The sequence below is a fragment of the Rattus norvegicus genome, chromosome 4 (genome assembly GCF_021556685.1).
Source record: "Rattus norvegicus strain SHRSP/BbbUtx chromosome 4, alternate assembly SHRSP_T2T, whole genome shotgun sequence".
Taxonomy (NCBI): Eukaryota; Metazoa; Chordata; class Mammalia; order Rodentia; family Muridae; genus Rattus; species Rattus norvegicus.
The window spans coordinates 88835537-88844399 of record NC_141537.1 but is presented as its reverse complement, the minus strand read 5'-3'; the positions used below and the strand labels follow the sequence as shown (position 1 = coordinate 88844399).

General features: G+C 38.8%; 1 non-coding gene across 1 annotated transcript; it reads right to left on the bottom strand.

The window, feature by feature from the left end:
* Positions 1-4376: 4376 nt before the first annotated feature.
* Positions 4377-4483, bottom strand: U6l8 (U6 spliceosomal RNA like 8). The gene has a single exon (XR_015687410.1). It is a non-coding gene; the product is annotated as a U6 spliceosomal RNA (small nuclear RNA).
* Between the last annotated feature and the right edge of the window lie 4380 nt (positions 4484-8863).

Here is an 8863-nt window from a genome sequence, read left to right as displayed (position 1 = left end):
AAGGGCAAACTCCACACTCCACTGGTTCTATAATTTACAAATCATTACTCACTTGGACCAGTGGTAATATTACTATCTCTGTGCTGTTGACTGTCACTGGATATCTAACATTCTCACAGAAAGTGAGAAGTTACCTCCTTGAGTACCTGTAATTAACACATGACATTTAACAAAAATTAATTATTGAATAAAAAAATTGGTTACCAAAGATGAAAGCAGAGCAAAGACATAAAAAAGATGATGATTCTGGAAGTAGAATTAAAACAAATATTGTGAATTGATAGAATAGCTGATTATGGGAATATGGACACTATCACCATTTGAAAGATCCAAGGAAAAAGCTCAGCTTATCAACATAAATAAGTGAAATGCTTGTGATGAAGAGAATAAACATCTCTTGAAAAAATGCCACCAGCAAAGAATTTCATTTAAGGATGACTATGATTAGACCTATTTCACTATAATGAGTGTGCAGTAAAAACATGTTGGGAGTTTTTATAATCTGTATTTAGAAAGGGGCACAGAAATTCACCAAAGCATAGAAAACATATATAGTCCAGATTGTAAGGAATGGGGAAATTGTTCTTAGACTGGGAGGTCCTGCTTTCACCAAATATTTTCTCACTACCCATCCCTTAATTTTTAATCTTCTAATATTTTAAATTCTTTATAAATTTTCCTGCTATTAGTGATACTTTATTAGCTTTTGAGTATTTTATGAGGTGAGTTTTGATATTCACCTCTTCCTTGATTCACTTCCCCTTCCCTACCCACCTAAATTTGCATCCTTTAAAGAAAAAAATCAAATTCAATGTGTGCTACCCATATACCTTTAGATGTATGACCTTGCACTGAAGTATATGGTTGGTTGATCCACGAGTGATCGACCATACAATAAAACTGACTCATTCTATACAGGCAGCTATCAGCTGCTAACAGCTCCTCAGTTAGGGGTGGGATTTGGAGATGACCTCTTCTGATGCAGGGATTTCGTCTGGCTTGAGCTTGCATAGTTCTTACTCATTTTGTCAAAAATCACTGTGAATTCATAGGTACAACTACCCTCCTATGTCCAGAAATCACTGTTTTCTTGTAGTCAACTTTGGCTCTTATACTCTTTCTTCCCTATCTTCCAGAAGAATCCATAAGCCTGGGGAGGGGGAGGAGTAACCTAAATGTTCAATGTGTGGCTAAATATTCTGCAGTCTCTTATTCTCTGCACCTTGACTAATTGTGGGTTTTTGTGATAATCATCATCTATTGGGAGAAAAAAAGATTCTCTGATAAGGATTGAGAAATGCATTAATCTATGGGTAAAAGACTTTCATTTAAATTAAGTTGAATACTATGTCCATTTAGCAGATTAACAGTAGTGTATTTTCCCCAAAGATCTAAGATCTATCTAGCTACAGGTTCTGGACCTTGATAATAGTGTCAGGTATGGATTTCATTTTGTGGAGCAGGCCTCAAATACAATTAGAAAGTAGTTGGTTACTCCCATGTTTTGTCCACTATTGCACGACTGGCAATGTCTTGCCAGGCCAGTCATTATTGCAGCTCTTGGGGTTCATAGCTGGGTAAAATGGATGAATACTTTTTTCCTACAACACTATGCATGGGACCTTCTAACACCAGCCAGTAAGAATGGGAGTTTGCGGGTGAGTGCCTAAAGTTTCTAACACACACACACACACACACACACACACACACACACACATACACAGAGAGAGAGAGGGGGGGGGAGAGGGAGGGAGGGAGGGAGAGAGAGAGAGAGAGAGAGAGAGAGAGAGAGAGAGAGAGAGCGCTATATTGGAAGAATTCTGAGTGCTTGTGAGAAAACTCCAAAAAAAACAAAAAAAAAACAAAAAACAAGAGTCTTGTGACCTCAGTTTCTTTAAAACATGGAATTGTTCTTAAAATATGTTCCTCATTGGAACCATGCTCTCCCAAGTGTAGTGGATAGGAGTAAGTTTACTTCAGATTATTCATTACAAGTGACTATTGTTGTTTGTTTATATGTATCTATGGAAAAACATGTTTTTGTCAGATGCAGCTTGTCCATATGATTGCACACTTTACTCCTGTGACTTCTCTTAACCCTGATAGTATAAATTGTCCGATGCCTCGAATAAAGGTGGTTAATTGCATGAGACTTTAGTCTGCTTCATTTTTAGGGTTCATTCTTCCAGGTTCATGCTGTTTTCAAAGTGGTTAATACCCCTTCTGAGCAGCAGTGTCCCTAATAGACACTACAAGCTAACAGACAAAAGCCCAGTGCTAAGAATGAGTTACCCCTTTTGGAGTTGTTGACCAGTAAGGTTCCATTAAACCCTCAGATACTATAAATTCTTGTCATTGCTCTTGGTTAGCATCTAAACCGTGATGATAAGACCATATTGCTGAAGACAACATACACTAATGGCATTTTAATGTTTTTAAGAAAATGTTTTAAAAGTCATGGAATGGGGGTTGGGGATTTAGCTCAGTTGGTAGAGCGCTTGCCTAGGAAGCGCAAGGTGCAAGGCCCTGGGTTCGGTCCCCAGCTCCGAAAAAAAGAACCAAAAAAAAAAAAAAAAAAAGTCATGGAATTATTTGAAAATTGCCTGTTGGTCATTCAGTTCAGTTTTATGAAATAGCTTGCTGAGTCACTATCTGTCTTGAACACACACGCAATACAGCCTGTCTTTAGTTTGCTTTTGTGTGTCTATGATAAATAGAGGGCCTCATAAATTCCTGGTAAGTACTCTATGTTAACTATGTCACAGACCCATAAACTTGCCTCTACTTTTTCAGTTAAATGTTCTCACTCATATATCACAGATTTGTTTTTTACATGTTTATCATATATAAGGAAATTTCTTACTATGAGATAATATAAAAATAAAAAATGAATCTGTAGTTTATAATCATTTCTATCCTTTTTTCCCCCATCTTTATTAAATTGGGTATTTCTTATTTACTTTTCAAATGTTATTCCCTTTCCAGGTTTCCATGCCAACATCCCCCTAGCCCCTCCCCCTCCCCTTCTATGTGGGTGTTCCCCTCCCCATCCTCCCCCCATTACCACCCTCCCCACAACAATCCTGTTCACTGGGGGTCCAGCCTTGGCAGGATCAAGGGCTTCCCCTTCCACTGGTGCTCTTACTAGGCTATTCATTGCTACCTATGCAGTTGGAGCCCAGGGTCAGTCCATATATAGTCTTCGGGTAGTGGCTTAGTCCCTGGAAGCTCTGCTTGATTGGCATTGTTGCTCATATGGGGTCTCAAGCCCCTTCAGCTCTTCCAGTCCTTTCTCTGATTCCTTCAACAGGGGTCCCGTTCCTAGTTCAGTGGTTTGCTGCTGGCGTTCGCCTATGTATTTGCTGTATTCTGGCTGTGTCTCTCGGGAGAGATCTACATCCGGTTCCTGTCAGCCTGCACTTCTTTGCTTCATCCATCTTATCTAGTTTGGTGGCTGTATATGTATGGGCCACATGTGGGGCAGGCTCTGAATGGGTGTTCCTTCTGCCTCTGTTCTAAACTTTGCCTCCCTATTTACTTCCAAGGGTTTTCTTGTTCCCCTTTTAAAGAAGGAGTGAGGCATTCGTGTTTTTGTCACCCTTCTTGAGTTTCATGTGTTCTGTGGATCGGGGGTAATTCGAGCATTTGGGCTAATATCCACTTATCAATGAGTGCATACCATGTGTGTTTTTCTGTGATTGGGTTACCTCACTCAGGATGATATTTTCCAGTTCCCTCCATTTGCCTATGAATTTCATAAAGGCATTGTTTTTGATAGCTGAGTAATATTCCATTGTGTAGATGTACCACATTTTCTGTATCCATTCCTCTGTTGAAGGGCATCTGGGTTCTTTCCAGCTTCTGGCTATTATAAATAAGGCTGCGATGAACATAGTGGAGCACGTGTCTCTGTTATATGTTGGGGCATCTTTTGGGTATATGCCCAAGAGAGGTATAGCTGGGTCCTCAGGTAGTTCAATGTCCAATTTTCTGAGGAACCTCCAGACTGATTTCCAGAATGGTTGTACCAGTCTGCAATCCCACCAGCAATGGAGGAGTGTTCCTCTTTCTCCATATCCTCGCCAGCATCTGCTGTCACCTGAGTTTTTGATCTTAGCCATTCTCACTGGTGTGAGGTGAAATCTCAGGATTGTTTTGATTTGCATTTCCCTTATGACTAAAGATGTTGAACATTTCTTTAGGTGTTTCTCAGTCATTCGGCATTCCTCAGCTGTGAATTCTTTGTTTAGCTCTGAATCCCATTTTTTAATAGGGTTATTTGTCTTCCTGCAGTTTAACTTCGTGATTTCTTTTTATATTTTAGATATAAGCCCTTTATCAGTTGTAGGATTGGTAAAGATCTTTTCCGAATCTGTAAAAAAATGGAACGCTTCACGAATTTGTGTGTCATCCTTGCCCAGGGGCCATACTAATCTTCTCTGTATCATTCCAATTTTAGTATATGTGCTGCCGAAGGGAGCACAATCATTTCTATTCTTAAGCACTGTTCCACTCCCCCAACACAAACACACACACACACACACACACACACACACACACACACACACACATTCTGGGGCATAAAACTATGAAGATGCATACTGAGTTTTATTTTGGTCTCCTAACTGAAGTACACACATTAACAGAAAGACCTTAGTCTTGACTTGCTAAGAGGCATTGGCTTCATGTAGCTTTTTTGTTAGAATTTTGTGGACATGAATGGATATGCTCATTACTCCTTTATTAGCACATAATAATAGACTGGGCACACTAGTTACTATTGTCTAAAAGATAAAACAACTTCAAGAGAAGAATAAATATTTTCCCCAGGAAGTAAATTATAGAAATTTGCTGAAAACAAACAGAAAAAAAAAATAGTGTAGTTGCCACCGAGGAGAGTCTAAAGCAGGAAGCTGCCAAGTTAAAGTTTCACAGATTTCTACAGGAGTTCACAGGGTAAGTGCCACACTTCCTGAGGTCCTGGGAACTTCCGACTTCCAAAGATAAGTTCTCGGTAACAACCCTAGATCTTGTCTAAGTACTTTTAGAGAGAGACACATTGCTTTGGAAGACAGTGACTTTCTGGAGTATGTTGCAGGAGGAGAACTGGTCCCTCTACAGAAACTTATTTATTTATTTATTTATTTATTTATTTATTTATTTATTTCTTCCTTTCTTCCTTCCTTTCTTTCTTTCTCTCTCTCTCTCTCTCAATATATATATATATATATATATATATATATATATATATATATATCTGTGTTTGGATTGGAACATGTAAAACAATAATTCATTTGTCTTTTTATGAGTTTGCTATGTTAAAATCATAGATGGACATGTTTATGTTAATCTGCCATGACAAAATTGATTGACTAAAAATAAATTCACACCCACATTGGCTTTCCTGGCTGCAATTGGTCAAAGTAGTTACAGTTTTCCTTGAAAAAAAATAGCCACTGGCAACCACAGGCTCTTTTAGTTCCAATCTTAATTATTAATTTTAACCTTCAGATCACACACTAAACATTACACAGCAATTGGACATATAAATATGTGTGCATGGAGATGCAGAATGGTTACAGAGGTTAAATGCATTGCATCACACTTCAAACAGGTTGTATTGAAGGCAGAGATAGAGAACTGATACAGAAACTCACTGTGGTGTTTAGATAAGATGTTAAGTAATCCACTTGGAGAGCAGCTTCAAAACAGAGCTTGGCTGCAGGGTCACAAGGTTGTGATTGGTTTTAGGGTTGAGTCAAACTGGAATGGTAAGGTGCAGGACTCTGGAAGTCATAAAGGTGAGGCATATGATCCAATGACTGAAGGCAAAGTACAAGGCTAAGTCTGGATAGATAAATAGATGGATGAACAGATAGCAGTCCAAGTAGACTCTGAACAGTGAAAACGACGTTAAACCAAATCCTTGGGATATCTGCATGCCAGCCCCTGCATGTACACCAGGTGGTCAGACAGCATGGCCCTGAGGCTCTCTCCATTCCAGAATGAGGAATCCACTTTTTAGTGTGTCTATGTGAGGATCTACTGGGATACTATGTAGCCCAGGTCAGACCCAAATTCATGACAGTCTTTCCAGCCTATACAGAAATGGGGTTTTAGTTCTGTGCCACCTGCCAGAGTTCCTTTCATTTGGTTAATTTGACTAAGAGTTTTTCAATCTTGTTTATCTTTTCGAAGAACTAAATCTTTCATTGGTCCATTGATATTTTAGGCTCCATTTCACTAATTTTATCTTTGATATTTTATTATTTTTTCTACTAATTTGGAGTTTGACTTGTTACTTTTTTTAGAATTTGAGATACAGCACTATAAACTCCTGGATAAGAGTCATTCAACCCCTAAAAACCCACAGGTTGAGAACTGCAGCTGTAGATATTTAAGGCTGTTCGATCTGTAATAGTATTCTGGTTTATTTATTGGTTTGTTTGTCTTGATATTTTATCTTTCAGTTCACTGGTGCTTGTTTTATAAAACCAAGTACATCAATATTCAATGCACATATATATTTACAATTCACCTATCTCTGTTTTTTTATTATTGGATATATTTCTTTATTTATATTTCAAATGTTAATCCCTTTCCTGATTTCCTGTCCATAAGCCCCCTATCCCCTCCCCCTCCCCCATAAGGGTGTCCCCCACTACCCCCCTTATAACTACCCCTGACATTCCCCCGCACTGGGGATCCAACCTTGGTAGGACCAAGGGCTTTCCCTTCCACTGGTGCCACAACAAGGCTATCCTCTGCTACTTATGCAGTTGGAACCCCGGGTCAGTTCATGTATATTCTTTGGATAGTGGTTTAGTCCCTGGGAACGCTGGTTGGTTGGCTTGTTGTTCTTATGGGGTTGCAAGCCCCTTCAGCTCTTTCAATCCTTTCTCTAATTCCACCAATGGAGATCCCTTTCTCAGTTCAATGGTTTGCTGTGAGCATTTGCCTCTTTATTTGACATGTTCTGGCTGTGTCTCTCAGGTGACATCTGTATCTGGTTCCTGTCAAGATGCACTTTTTAGCTTTGTCAATCCTATCTACTTTTGGTGGCTGGATATATTTATGGGCCACATGTGGGGCAGGCTCTGAAAGAGTGTAGCATCCACATTTTGGTCATCCTTCTTCTTGAGCTTCATGTGGTCTGTGAACTGCATCTTGGATAATTCGAACTTTTACGCTAATATCCACTTATCATCGAGCACATACCATGTGTGTTTTTCTGTGATTGGGTTACCACATTCAGGATGATATTTTCTAGGTCCATCGATTTGCCTATGAATTTCATGAAGTCATTGCTTTTCATAGCTGAGTAATACTCCATTGTGTAGATGTACCACATTTTCTGTATCCATTCCTCTGTTGAAGGGCATCTGGGTTCTTTCCAGCTTCTGGCTATTATAAATAAGGCTGCTATGAACATAGTGGAGCATGTGTCTAGGTTGTATGTTGGAGCATCTTTTGGGTATATGCCCAAGAGAGGTATAGCTCGGTCCTCAGGTAGTGCAATGTCCAATTTTTCTGAGGAACCTCCAGACTTATTTCCAGAATGGTTGTACTAGTTTGAAATACCACCAGCTATGGAGGAGTGTTCCTCCTTCTCCACATTCTCACCAGCATCTGCTGTCATCTGAGTTTTGATCTTAGCCATTCTCACTGGTGTGAGGTGAAATCTCAGGGTTGTTTTGATTTGCATTTCTCTGATGACTAAGGATTTTGAACATTTCTTTAGGTGCTTCTCAGCCATTCGATATTCCTCAGCTGTGAATTCTTTGTTTAGCTCTGGACCCCATTTTTAATAGGGTTATTTGGCTCTCTGGAGTCTAACTTCTTGAGTTCTTTGTATATTTTGGATATAAGCCCTCTATCAGTTGTAGGATTGGTAAAGATCTTTTCCCAATCCATTGGTTGCCATTTTGTCCTAACAACAGTGTCCTTTGCCTTACAGAAACTTTGTAGTTTTAAGAGGTCCTATTTGTTGATTCTTGATCTTAGAGCATAAGCCATTGATGTTTTGTTCAGGAAATTTTCCCCTGTGCCCATGTATTCAAGACTCTTCCCCACTTTTTCTTCTATTCGTTTGAGTGTATCTTGTTTGATGTGGAGGTCCCAAATCCACTTGGACTTAAGCTTTGTATAGGGCAACAAGAATGGATCGATTTGTACTCTTCTACATGCTGCTCTCCAATTGAAGCAGTGCCGTTTGTTGAAAATTCTATCTTTTTCCATTGGGCAGTTTTGGCTCCTTTGTCAAAGATCAAGTGACGATAGGTATGTGGGTTCATTTCTGGGTCTTCAATTCTGTTCCATTTATCTATATGCCTGTCTCTGTACCAATACCATACAATTTTTATTACTATTGCTCTGTAATACTGCATGAGGTCAAGGATGGTGATTCCCCCAGAAGTACTTTTATTGTTGAGGATAGTTTTAGCTATCCTGAGTTTTTTGTTATTCCAAATGAATTTGCAAATTTTTCTTTCTAACTCTATGAAGAATTAAATTGGAATTTTGATGGAGATTGCATTGAATCTGCAGATTGCTTTTGTTAAAATGACCATTTTTACTATATTAATCCTGCCAATCCAAGAGCATGGGAGATCTTTCCATATTCTGAGATCTTTTTCAATTTCTTTCTTCAGAGTTGAAGTTCTTATCATACAGATCTTTCACTTGCTTGGTTAAAGTCATACCTAGATATTTTATATTATTTTGGAGTATTATGAAGGGTGTCATTTCTCTAATTTCTTTCTCAGCCTGCTTATCCTTTGAGTAGAGAAAGGTTACTGATTTGTTTGAATTAATTTTATACTCAGCCACTTTGATGTTGTTTATCAGGCTTAGTAGTTCTCTG